This window comes from Lathyrus oleraceus, chromosome 1, assembly GCF_024323335.1.
Source record: "Lathyrus oleraceus cultivar Zhongwan6 chromosome 1, CAAS_Psat_ZW6_1.0, whole genome shotgun sequence".
In the NCBI taxonomy this organism is placed as follows: Eukaryota; Viridiplantae; Streptophyta; class Magnoliopsida; order Fabales; family Fabaceae; genus Lathyrus; species Lathyrus oleraceus.
Genome location: NC_066579.1, coordinates 26,935,691 through 26,948,776, shown reverse-complemented (window position 1 = coordinate 26,948,776; position 13,086 = coordinate 26,935,691).

Below are 13,086 nucleotides of genomic sequence, written 5' to 3'. Positions count from 1 at the left end.
TAGATACTTCATCTTCTATGATGCATGCATCTTTATTAAAGTTGATTGTAAGACCTTTATCACATAATTGGCTTATGCTTAGCAAGTTATGCTTTAAATCATCAACGTATAACACATAACCAATAATGGTAAAAGATGGCGTACATGTTTTGCCAATACCAATTAGCTTTCATTTATTTGTTGTCTCCATAAGTGACAAATCTTTTATACTTTAAGGTCAAAGATGATAATTTTAATTTGTCTCTTGTCATATGTTTAGAGCATCCACTATAAATATACCACATATTAATTGTATTTTTCAAGCATTCCTACAAAATAAATTAATTTTTTTAGGTATCCAATGTAATTTGGGTCCTTGTGAGTTAGTTCCTTTCTCTACCCAAACATAATTTACACTTGGTACACCAAATATTGTCTTATAGCATGTATTAGGGGTACGTCCCTTAAAACTACAATAAAAGTATGAAAATTTATTAAATAACTTATTTCTTTTATAATTATAAAAATTATTTCTCACATAAGTCTTTTTTAGTTGAAAATTATTTTGCACCTTCTTTAATTGAACATTGTAGTATGCATTGCTAGACTTTACAAAGATAGTTTTCTTGAATTGATTAGATTTATCGAATTTAGAGTATCCCGGACCGAATTTAGAGTATCCCAGACCGCTTATATAATTTTGATATATTTGATAACTTCAAACATTATCTAAACCTTGTTTTCCTTTTTCTTATTTACTAATTATTTTATTAAGTTCAAATATTTTGATTTCAAAATAGGCACATTTATTACATGTTGATGAACTAGCATTGTTATTTTTTTGATTGAATGCTTTAGGTAAAATAACATGAACAACAAGATGTAAATTCTGAAGAGACATTATGTGAGACAAGATGTTCCACCATGAGGTGTAACATTTGGACTCAGTCTGTAAACCAAAATACATGAGTAAATATGTGAGTGCGTTTGATTGATTCGAATGAGATTTGTCATTTATGAGTTGTATCTTTTAACAATGTGTTTTTATGGAAGATTGGCTAAAAATATTATCCAAGACCAAATCAAATTAAATGATATCAAATTTCTTGGTGGACATTAATGAATAGCAAACAAAATCCGTATAAATATTAACTCTCCATCAAAACCAAATATGTATGTGTTCAAATCAGATGCCCAGTCCCAACAAATGATTTTCTATATGAAGACTCATTCCTAACAAACAAAAGTTATGCAAGAATTGAAGATCAAATGTTTTAGGGTTTTTTCTTTAAGTGTTTGTTCTTTATGTTATTTGTGCACCTCTATAGTGCCTAAGTTTCCTATCAAAGACATAAAGGTTATTTTGTTAGTTGAGTTATAATTCAACATTCTTTAAATTTGTTTTATGTATTTATCCCCAGGGTTAGTGATTGAGAGGAAGTGAGAGAGATTCTCATATTTAGAGGGAGTCATAAATAGAAAGACCCAAATAGTATTAGGAAGAAAGGAATTGAACAAGGGTTGTTCATATAAGACTATTTGTATTAATACTATTGAGACTTAATTTCCTTTCTTGGGTTAGAAACCCCTTAGACGTAGGCGATGTTGCACCGAACTGGGTTAATATTCCTTTGTGTTATTGATTGATTTATGATTTATTTAATGGTATTTGTTAATCTATTATAAGCATGATGTGCACATTGTCTCAGACAAGGTGTTCAACATTTGTTATGCGAAGAACATAATTTCAATTGGTATCAGAGCATGCATCCTGTTCTGTTTCGGTGAGCTCCAGGGAAAATATACTCTGTTAAAATGGAAAATACTAAGGAAGGAGGACCATCCTATAGAATAATTGTCCTGGTAGGTACCAACTATGATTATTGGAAAGATAAAATGATTTATTTTCTTAAATCAACGAACAAAAAAATATAAAAGGCTATAATAAAAGGTTGGTAACACTCTATGTCTACCTCCCAAGATGGAACATCAATCTTAAACCTAGAATTTGTATGGTCTAATACTAAAGATAAAGAAGCTCTTGGAAACTCTAAAGCCTTGAATTCTATTTTTAATGGTGTGAATAAGAACAAGTTTAGATTAATAAACACATGTACTGAAGCCAAATAGGCTTGGGAGATTCTCAAACTAGCACATGAAGGCTCATCCAAATTTCGTACGTCAAGTTTGCACCTTCTCACAACTAAATTTGAGAATCTTAGAATTAAAGAAGATGAATCTATATCTACGTTTGACATTCGCCTTCGTGTCATTGCCAACACTTCTTTTGCCTTAGGAGAGAGGATATCTAAAGAAAATCTGGTCAGAAAAATCCTCAGATCACTACCTAAGAAGTTTGATATGAAGGTTACAACTATTGAAGAAGTCCAAGACTTAAGAATCATTAAAGTGGATGAACTCATTGGTTCTCTATAAACCTTTGAGATGGCTATAAGTGGCAGACCTGAAAAGAAGAACGAGAGTATAACCTTTGTATCCAACACTGAAGAAAATGAAGATCAATATGATAAGAATACTAAAGAAAGTCTCTTAGATATTATATCTCTCCTTGGTATAAAGTTTAACAAATCCTTGATGAGACTGGATATAAGATCGAGGACAAATGTCGAAGAAAAATGCCATACAACTTCAAGAACATTGACCTCGGTACAAGAGCAAAGATGAAGACAAACTAAAAAAAGGTAAAGGAATACAATGCCATGAATGTGAAGGTTTTAGTCACATTAAAGATGAATGTCCCACATTTTTAAAGAAGCAGAAAAGGGAATGTCAGTTTGTTAACCAGTAAATTACGAGTAGAGCAAAAGAATGAGAAATAGCGAGAGTTTCGACAGGCAAGATGGGCCAAAGGACATAGGCCAGGTCGAAAGGATGTCGAAGGGGAATGAGGTAGTTAAAGTCGAAGCCAAACAAGCAAAAACGAGATAATTAGTTGAGTAGAATGTGGGGGAAGTTGCAAAAGACGTGGGGTTGCAGGTTTAGACGCGTGGCACATTGTAGATGGCTAATGGCAATGTAGTAGTTATTTCTCATTACTATTTAAGTAGATTTGAGTTATAGTCATAGGGGTCACATTTATAACATTGTAGAGGGAAAACACTCAAAGTATCAAGCATTTAGAGAAAATAGTTCATTCTCACAAAAATATATGCTTGCGCCCACATTTACCTTCAAGCAATTTAAATTACCAAGTCTTTTTATCTGTTTTGCCATTTATGGTTTATCTTGTCTTTCGTTCATCTACTTTAATTACACCTTTTACAAGCATTTCCTATCTGCCGTTTTCTTTATCCAAACATTTTAAAAAAACATCTTATATAGTTAACTCTTAGTCTAGGATTTTCTAGCCGATCCTGCAAGTAAACCTCAATAGGAGGCTAGAGATTGTTCGCGCGAAAACCCGTGCAAAAAAATTGGCACACTTGGTGGGACCCGTTATATTAAGTATATGCAATTACGTAGTGGTAAAATGGTAACACCACGTCCAAATCCAAATGAAGAACCATCTCCGGGAGGAAGTACAGTTGTGTCGCAAACAACTGATGTTGGTTCTGACACTGTGTCTTTGGTTTCGACTGCACATAGTGTACCAATATTGACATCACTTCAGTCTGAGACTCCAAGGCCGATGATGATGGGAACTTCAGGGAAATATATGCCCAGTTTCAAAGTGCCTATGCATCGAACCTTAGGAATACCAATCGAAGTTATGTCAAGTATACATAATATCAGTTCGACGTTTGGTAGCAGTTTGACATTTGGTGAAAATTCATCGTCGCTATTCCCACCCTACCATGGGTTAAGACCTTTGGTAAACCAATTCAGTTGACCCCCAGGTTTAGGTTTTTCATCTCAGTCGATCCCAACTTTCACACTGAGCTTTGTCGCAGTCATGAGACAGAGATGGACGAAAGTAATCAGGAAATGGTCCATATGCTAACTCAGCAAGTGGGTACCATACTTAGACCGTTAATTCAAGATTCGACTCAGAGTTACCAAAAATTGGCAACTCAAATGACTTGAATAGGGGATTTTCTAAGGGTCTCAGAGCACAAGTTCGACATACTCCCCCACCCCCACCTCGACCGGAAACCCCAGTCCGACATGAGGAGTTGTTCAATGAAACAATTGACCAAGAACATCTGGTGGTCGAACTAATACCCAGGGTGGCCCAACGGCCTCCCGTTGTGTTAGCCAATAGAAATCAAGATCCCGACCATGTGGTCAGCAAGTTTGACAAGATATAATGGCTAGGGAACAAATTTAGAGGCCATTATCGAACGAGTCATGGTTCCAAATGGGGTAAACCCATGCCTTCAAAGGCTAACGTATTCATATCCATTACCATATTTTATTTTACAAACAAAATTACCTAAGGGATGGAAGGTTCCAAAGTTCACCAAGTTCGCCGGAGACACTGAAGAGTCCATTGTCGAACATGTTGCTAAATATTAAACTGAAGCTGGTGACATAGCAAACAATGAGGACTTGAATATGAAATATTTCCCAAGTTCCCTCACAAAGAATGTGTTCACTTGGTTTACGATGCTACCTCCACAGTCCGTCCATACGTGGACGTAATTAGAGAGATTGTTCCATGAACATTTCTACATGGGACAGTCGAAAATAAGTTTGAAAGAACTGGTCAACGTCGAATGAAAGACCGCTAAGTCAGTCGATCAATATCTCAACATGTTTAGACTTTTAAAAGTAAGATGCTTTACTCAAGTCCCTGAGCACGAATTAGTCGAAATAGCTGCAGGCGGTTTAAACTATTCTATCAAGAAAAAGTTAGACACATAATATCTTAGGGATATGGCATAATTAGCTGATAGAGTTCGACAAATCAAACGCAACAGGTAGATACCATAAGAAAGAGAAAGTGTCTTATGTAGCAGCTAACGAATAATCTTCTGACGATGAAGAGCTTATTGATGAAAGCGAGGTCAACATGGCTGAGCTCAAGCCAGGACCTCCTTACACGCGTAAATTGTTGAAACCATCAAACGGGAAAAGTCCCGTCAAAATGGAGAAAATAGATAAATACGTTGCTAAAACTTACACTTTCGATGTGTCTAAATGTGACGAGATATTTGATTTGTTAGTTAAAGATGGTCAAATTATTATTCCTCAAGGTTTAAAAGATCCCCCATTAGAGTAGAAAAAGAAAAAGGGATTCTGTAAGTTTCATAATTTTCTTGGTCATAAAACGTCTAAATGTGTTCTTTTCATGGATTTGGTGCAGAAAGCTTTGATGGAAGGCAAGCTTCAATTTGGCGAAAGTCCAAAGATGCAAGCAGACACAAATCCTTTGAAGGTCGAAAAAGCCTTATATTTCAAGCTTTTGAATGATGGTTGAGATTACCGATGGTCTCAACGAGTCTTCGACTGGTGAATCTTTTGAATGCATAATGGTTGAAACTACTGATGGTTTCGACAAAAAGACTGAAGACGAATTAGAGGCATTTTATCCTCAAGCTGGAGAAGGTTTGACTGATTTCCAGGAGAAATGCAGAGTGACTGGGTCGAAGGCGGTGCTATGTCCAAGGTGCAATGCTATTTTCGATGAGAAAGTCGTTGAAAAGTATGAAGCTGACAAGAAGAAGGCACTTGAAAAGGAAAAACCCAACATCCTAGGGTTTGTGTTCGATAAAAGTGGGGCACCTCGTCGAAATGAAGAGTACAGAAGGAAATTCCAGCAGCCTCGACTAAAGACCTTTCGTCCTCCATCGGATATCCCACAAGAGAAATGGGTGGAACATGTGAATCAAAAGGGGAGCAAAAGGCCAAAGTGGAAAGTGCTTGATCTGGAGAAAGAAGCAAAGACTTCAAAGAAGAGGGTCGAACCCAGAGGTTATGTGGTTTCCTCTAATTACAAAGGGAAAAAACCTATGACAAGAATGTAATAGAGGCGTTATCATAGAAACAAGAAAGTTGGGAAAGAGGCTTCAACTTCATAGCTGAAACCTGTAAAAATATCTTGACAGAAAAGACAATATCCAAAAGGAATATGGGTTGAAAAAGGGGAAATCATACCAAACCAGACAATGGCCATAACCATGGAATTTTCAGGAGAGAAAGGAATAGTATCAACCCAAAGCATAAAATGCACATCTCTGGTCGAGGATAAGAAAGAACCTAAATACACTCCTCAGTCGAATGAGGAGGAACCATAATATCCTCCCCAGTCTGATGAAGAATACAATCTGTCACCAAATGACAATATATACGATGATACTTATGGTGAAGATGCATCAACTATGGCATCGTGTCGGTATTGCCTTCCGAATCTGATATGGTGTCGGAAGTCTCTGAAGCAGACAAGGATTCCGTACCAGATGAAACTGCTGAAGACAAACCATTATGCTACTATGTTTTGAACAATGGCGTGGTGGAGGAACAAAAAGCTATGTTTGAAAAGCCTAGTCCAGGAATGATGTATCATTTGAAACCATTGTTCATAAGGGTAAAGGTTGATGGAGTAGTAGTGAATAAAATGTTTGTGGATGGAGGAGCAGTTGTCAACTTAATGCCTTATACTTTGTTTAAGAAAATGGGAAAATGTGATGCTGATCTCTGACAACACAAAATGGTTTTATCTAATTATGAAGTAAAAACCAGTAACATTCTTGGGGTTATCCAAGTCGAACTAGCCGTTGGTACAACCATACGATCGATGATTTCCATGGTGATAAACTCTAAAGTGAATTTTAACTTGCTCTTAGGACGAGAATGGATCCATGGAGTAGGGCCAGTGCCATCAACCTTACACTAAAGGTTAATTATCTGGAGGAGAGATGTCATTATTGAGAATATTGAGGCTGATAAGAGTTATTACAAGATCGGCAAAGCCAAGGACACGAAGAAATCCTTCGACTAACATTTGGTGAATATCACACCTTGTGATGATGAATCAGGATCCTACACTTCTGTTAACACAGGTTGTGTCCTGAATCTAGATCCTGATTATGTATTTATCTAGGATGCTGAAGAGGAAATTGAGCCTAAAGTGGTAAATCCACCTACGGGGTGGCCTGCAGTCGATGAAGATGACCACTAAGTCAGAAAGTTTGGCTCGAATTTCAGCCTATTTGGATGAGAACAAAAGAAAATCGGAATTAGAAGCTGAGAAACTAAAAAAATTGTCTATCAAAGCCAAAGTCGAAGAATGTGAACATGGCCAACAAGGCCAAACAACAGATTCAGAAAGTCGGAGGCTAGATTGCATTTATGACAATGAGCCTTTGTGGTTTGAGAAAGACCCATTAAATGATTTGTAGAGAATGCAAGCGCAAGACCCACTCGAGGAGATAGATCTAGGAGATGGGGTCATAAAAAAATCAACTTATATAAACACTAAAGTTGGGTCGAAGGTGAAGGCTAAACTGATCGAAGTATTGAAAGAGTACAGAGATTGTTTTACCTGGGACTATGGTGAAATACCTGGCCTAAATCGAAGCGTGATAGAACATCGATTGCCTATTCATCCAGGAAAATGGCCAATAAAGTAGCATCCTCAACGGTTTGTTCCAGAAATCACATTGAAGATTAAGCAGGAGATCGAGAGACTGCTCAAAAGATGGTTCATCATAACTGCAAGGTACGTCAAATGGTTAGCCAACATGGTACCTGTTATCAAGAAAAATGGAACACTTAGAGTCTATATAGATTTTAGAGACTTAAATAATACAACTCCAACATATGAGTATTCGATGCCAGTGGCAGAAATGCTAGTCGATTCAGCCGCATATTTCGAATACTTAAGCATGCTTGATGGTTATTCTGGCCATAATCAGATTCTCATAGCAGAAGATGATGTTTCCAAGATGGTGTTTTGATGCCCCTGAGCTTTGAGAACATACGAATGGGTTGTGATACCATTTGGTTTAAAAAATGCCGGAGCAACCTATCAAAGAGCCATGAATGCCATATTCCATGATTTTATTGAAAAATTTATGCAGGTATACATTGATGATATTGTGATAAAGTCTTCATCTGAAAATGGTCATTTGGACCATCTTCGACGCTCATTTGAGAGGATGAGAAAATATGGATTAAAAATGAATCCATTAAAATATGCTTTTGATGTACATGTAAGAGACTTATTGGGTTTCGTGGTGCACAAAAAAGGCATCGAGATCAACCAAAACAAAATAAAAGCAATTTTGGATCTTAAGCCTCCTTCGAAAAAGAAGTAGCTCTAGTCTTTGTGAGGGAAGATAAACTTCTTGAGAAGATTTATATCAAATATAAGTGGCAAGACAAATGTTTTCTCGCCATTGCTCAAGATCAAGAAGGAAAGTGATTTTCACTGGGAACGAGAGCAACATGAGGCTTTCAACGCCATCAAAGAGTACCTCACAAAGCCTCTCATTTTATTGCCACCTAATACGAATAAGAATATGAGGTTATATATTGATGTGTCAGATACGACTTTAGGAAGTATGTTAGCACAAGAGGATGATAGTGGTGTCGAAAGACCCATCTGAAACTAGGTACAATATGATTGAAAAACTATGCCTATGCTTGTACTTCTCATGTATGAAATTAAAGCAATATATAAAACCAGTTTACATTTATGTTTCGTCTCATTTTGATGTTATTAAACATATGTTGTCTAAATCCATTCTACATAGTCGAATTAGGAAGTGAGCACTAGCATTAACTGAATTTTCTTTAACATATATGCCTTTGAGGGCTATGAAAGGCCAAATAGTGGTCGATTTTAATGTAGACCATGCAATAGTCGAACCATCACTAAACATGGTCGACATGAACCCATGGAGGTTATACTTCGACGGGTCAAGTCACAAAAATGGAACAAGTGTTGGGATCTTAATATTATCCCCATAAGGCATTCCGACGAAGATCGAATGTAAAGTCGACGAAAGTTGTTCCAATAATGAAGCAGAATACGAAGCCTTAATCATTGGCCTCAAAATCTTAAGGGATTTAAGAGCCAAGAAGGTCGAGATAAAAGGTGATTCAAACAAATCACACGAGAATATAAGTGCATTAAAGAAAATTTGCTAATGTATTTCACAATGGAGAAACACCTATTAGAGTGCTTTGAGATTATCAACATCACACATGTGCCTAGAATAGAGAATCAAGAAGCTAACGATTTAGCATAAATTGCATATGGGTATAAAGTGTCAAAAGATAGGTTCAAGGACTTTATTGAGGTGAAAGAAAAGATGGTGTCGAACGTCTCATCGTCACCCAAAATGGAAATCCCAAAAACTGGGGGGCAGATGTCTTAAGTAAATTTTTTGAAATTTCTGAAAATTTTAAAAGACATGAAGATTTTGCCATTGACAATTTCTCGCGGTCGGATTGGAGAAAACCAATCGTGGAGTACTTAGAAAATCCAGTCGGAAACACTTATAGGAAAATCAAGTATAGAGCGTTAAGCTATGTATGTCTGGGAAATGAGTTATTGAAAAAGACTCTAGAAGGAGTGTTGCTCAAGTGCCTTAGGGATACAGAAGCATACTTGGAAATGTCTGAGGTACACAGTGGAATATGTGGAGCTCACCAAGTTGGCCATAAAATGAAATGGTTATTATTTTGACAAGGTGTTTACTGGCCAAGTGTGTTAAAAGACTGTATTGACTTTGCCAAAGGGTGTAAAGAATGTCAGATACATCCAAGCATTCAACATGTGCCAGCCAGCGAGTTGCATGTAATCATAAAACCTTGACCCTTTCGAGGTTAGGCGTTAGATGTCATCTTTGAGATTCGATCAGCCTCGTCGAAACAACAAAAAGTTATCCTGGTAGGTATAGACTATTTCACAAAATGGATAGAAGTTATCCCTTTGATAAAAGTGGATCAATAGGCTATGATCGAATTCATTCAAAAACACATTGTGTATAGGTTTGGAGTTCCTGAAACCATTACTACAAATCAAGGTTCAGTTTTCGTTGGTCAAAAGATGCAAGAGTTTGTTGCTGAAATAGGATTCAAGTTGGTTACTTCCACGCCTTACTACGCCCAAGCAAATGGCCAAGTCGAGGCAGCCAATAAAGTGATCATTGGGTTAATCAAAAAACACGTTGCCAAGAAACCTAAGAATTGGCATAAAATATTAGATCAAATTCTATGGGCTTGTCGAACATCCCCAAAGGAGGTAACCAATTCAATGCCTTTTCGTTTGACATTTGGGCATGATGTCGTATTGCTAGCTGAAATCTGTTTACAATCAGTTAGGATGCAACGAAAAAATGACATTCCTTCATAACAATATTGGAGACTGATGTTCGACGAAATGACCGATTTAGACGAAGAAAGGTTGGCTGCAATAGATGTTGCTACGACAAAAAGCGTGTGTGGCCAAAGCGTAAAATAAAAAGGTTAAGATAAAAAACTTTGCAATAAATGATTATGTTTGGAAGGTGATCTTACCTATGGATCAAAGAGATCGAACTTTAGGAAAATGGTTACCAAATTCGGAGGGACCATTTCACGTAATCTAAACATTTACGAATAATGCCTATGAAATTCAAGAGCTGGGTATTGATCGATGAATCTTAAGGGTAAATCGGAAATATTTGAAAAAATATAAACCTATGATCCAAGAGATTCAAATCAAAAGGTAATAAACCTTGTCATTAATCATCAAAACCAAAATGGAAAAAGCCAAGATGGCATACAAAATCTCCAAGCGGAGTTACATTGTCTCAATAGAGAAATACATTAGGCAGGAAATCTAGACTTAAAGTATTCAAAAAAGGTCTTCTCACGTTCAATCCTGCTGTCGAGGAGATCCCTCTTCTCCTGCAGCTAGCCAATCCTTTCTTTAATTTCAAGGGCCTTCTTACCATGTACAATTCCTTTGAAAACTTCCTGATCAATAACATTTTGAGCCGACATAGTCTCAGTTGAATCCAAGGAGGCTTTATGTTTCTCGACTTCAGTAATTTTCTTGGCGAGTACAACGACTTGAGTCTAATAGTTTTCTAAACTTCAGGCTCTGGAGTCTGTATAGATATCTCAATCCTATGAGTTGAGAAAGATAGATCATAACTTACTCAGTATAACACATAAATATAAATCCTCTCACCTCACATGAGTTAGCCATCTCTTACCACCACAAACATCACCAAACAATATCTCTCACCACCACGAGCAAGCCCTAACCATCCTTAACTAGAAAGGCCTCTGAGTATCCCCTTCACATAGAGGTATACCATGCACTCTTGTAATTTTTGACAAGAACATGTGGTTTATGGATTCGCCTAACGTGGTTGCAAAATATTGCTTTTAGAGCTGTCAAAATGGGCTACCTGGCCCTAAACGGGTCGGCCATGGCGGGTCTCGGGATTTTTAGGGGTGGGCCAAAAAAAAATCGTGTTGTAGTATGGGCTCTAAAGTTACTACCCCAGCTCGTCCCTAGATGGACTTCGGGCTACCCGACCCTAAATAGGTTTTTTTAAATAAAAAATTAAAATAAAATCCCATCATATTTATCATAAATGAAATTAAAAATTATATTATTTTAAACATAGTATATTTGTAAGTACTATATTATCTTTTATAAATCCTATAATGTATTTTTAAATAGAATACATGTCTAAATTGTATAAAATAATACTCGAATATTTAACATTACAGAAACTAATAGATTGCGAGGAATGAGTGTTTATTATATTAATGTATAAGATTTAAAAGAGAAAGATTAAATGGAATAGAGATGAAATTTAGTGAGGTGAGGAAAATTAATATGTCATTTTGTAGTAAGAAAATATAGGCAAATTTACCGAGATAACCCACTTTTTCGAAGAAATTCCCAAAATAACCCACTTTTCAAAAAAATTCCCAATCTACCCCACTTTTAGGAGGAGGCGCCAATTGGATTGGCGACCCCTCTTAAAAATTGCAAGGAGGCGCCAATTGGATTGGCTAGGGCACCTGCCCTAGCCAATCCAATTGGCGCCTATGTGTAATTTTTAAGAGGAGGCGCCAATCCAATTGGCGCCTCCCTTAGAAAAGCCTCAAATGAAAAAACCTAAAACATGAAAGTTGTAGATCTTTTCAAGACAATGAATTTGGAAATAAATTTTGCATTATTTGGATTTTTTATGAGAAAGTTATGGGCAGTTGAAGTTGGACTGCTGAGTTTTTGAACTGTTATCTGACCTATAATGTCTTGCATTATTTCATGTGTTTCTTTTAGGAATATGAATTTTTGTCCAACATAACATTTGAATTAGACATCTTAAATTTTCCAATGCACTTGGTCCCACCTCAAAATAATTAAAAATGAGTGAGTTAGGTCTTTGCGAACTTGACCTAAAATTAGGGTTTATGTCAAAACAAGTGTATGTGAATTTTGCCAAAAGGGACCAACTTCAAGCCCTTTAGTTTGAATGATAAAAGCCTCAAATGACAAAACCTTCAACATAAAAGTTGTAGATCTTTTCAAGATAATGAATTTGGACTAAAGTTTTACATCATTTGCAATTTTTATGAGAAAGCTATGGGCACCTGAACTTGGACTCTTTGACATTTTATCTGTTATCTGACCTATAATGTTTTGTATTATTGCATGTGTTTGTGTTAGAGTTATGAATTTTTGTCCAACATAACAAGTGAAGTAGACATCTTAAATTTTCCAATGCACTTGGTCCCACCTCAAAATAATTAAAAATGAGTGAGGTAGGTCCTTGCGAACTTGACCCAAAATTAGGGTTTCTGTCAAAACATGTGTATGTGAATTTTGCCAAAAGGGACCAAATTCAAGCCCTTCAACATAACAATAACAAGTCCTTGAATTAGGGTTTCTGACCTATAAATTTTTGTATTATGATATGTGTTTATTTTAGAATTATGAAAGAAACCTAATGTTTGGAGTTTACACAAAGATAAATTTGACATAATACGAATTGATATTAATAAAATTTGGATTTTACACAAAGAATCCTAATGGTGATGACCGGGATCACCTAACCGACCTCCGGTCCCACATCCCCTAGCTACCCTAACCCTTGGCCCTAACCCACGTTGACGATTCTGCACCGGTGTTTGTTCATCTGATGGTCCAGGAGCGTCATTACCTCCTACAAGAGAAGATCCGTTGAGGTA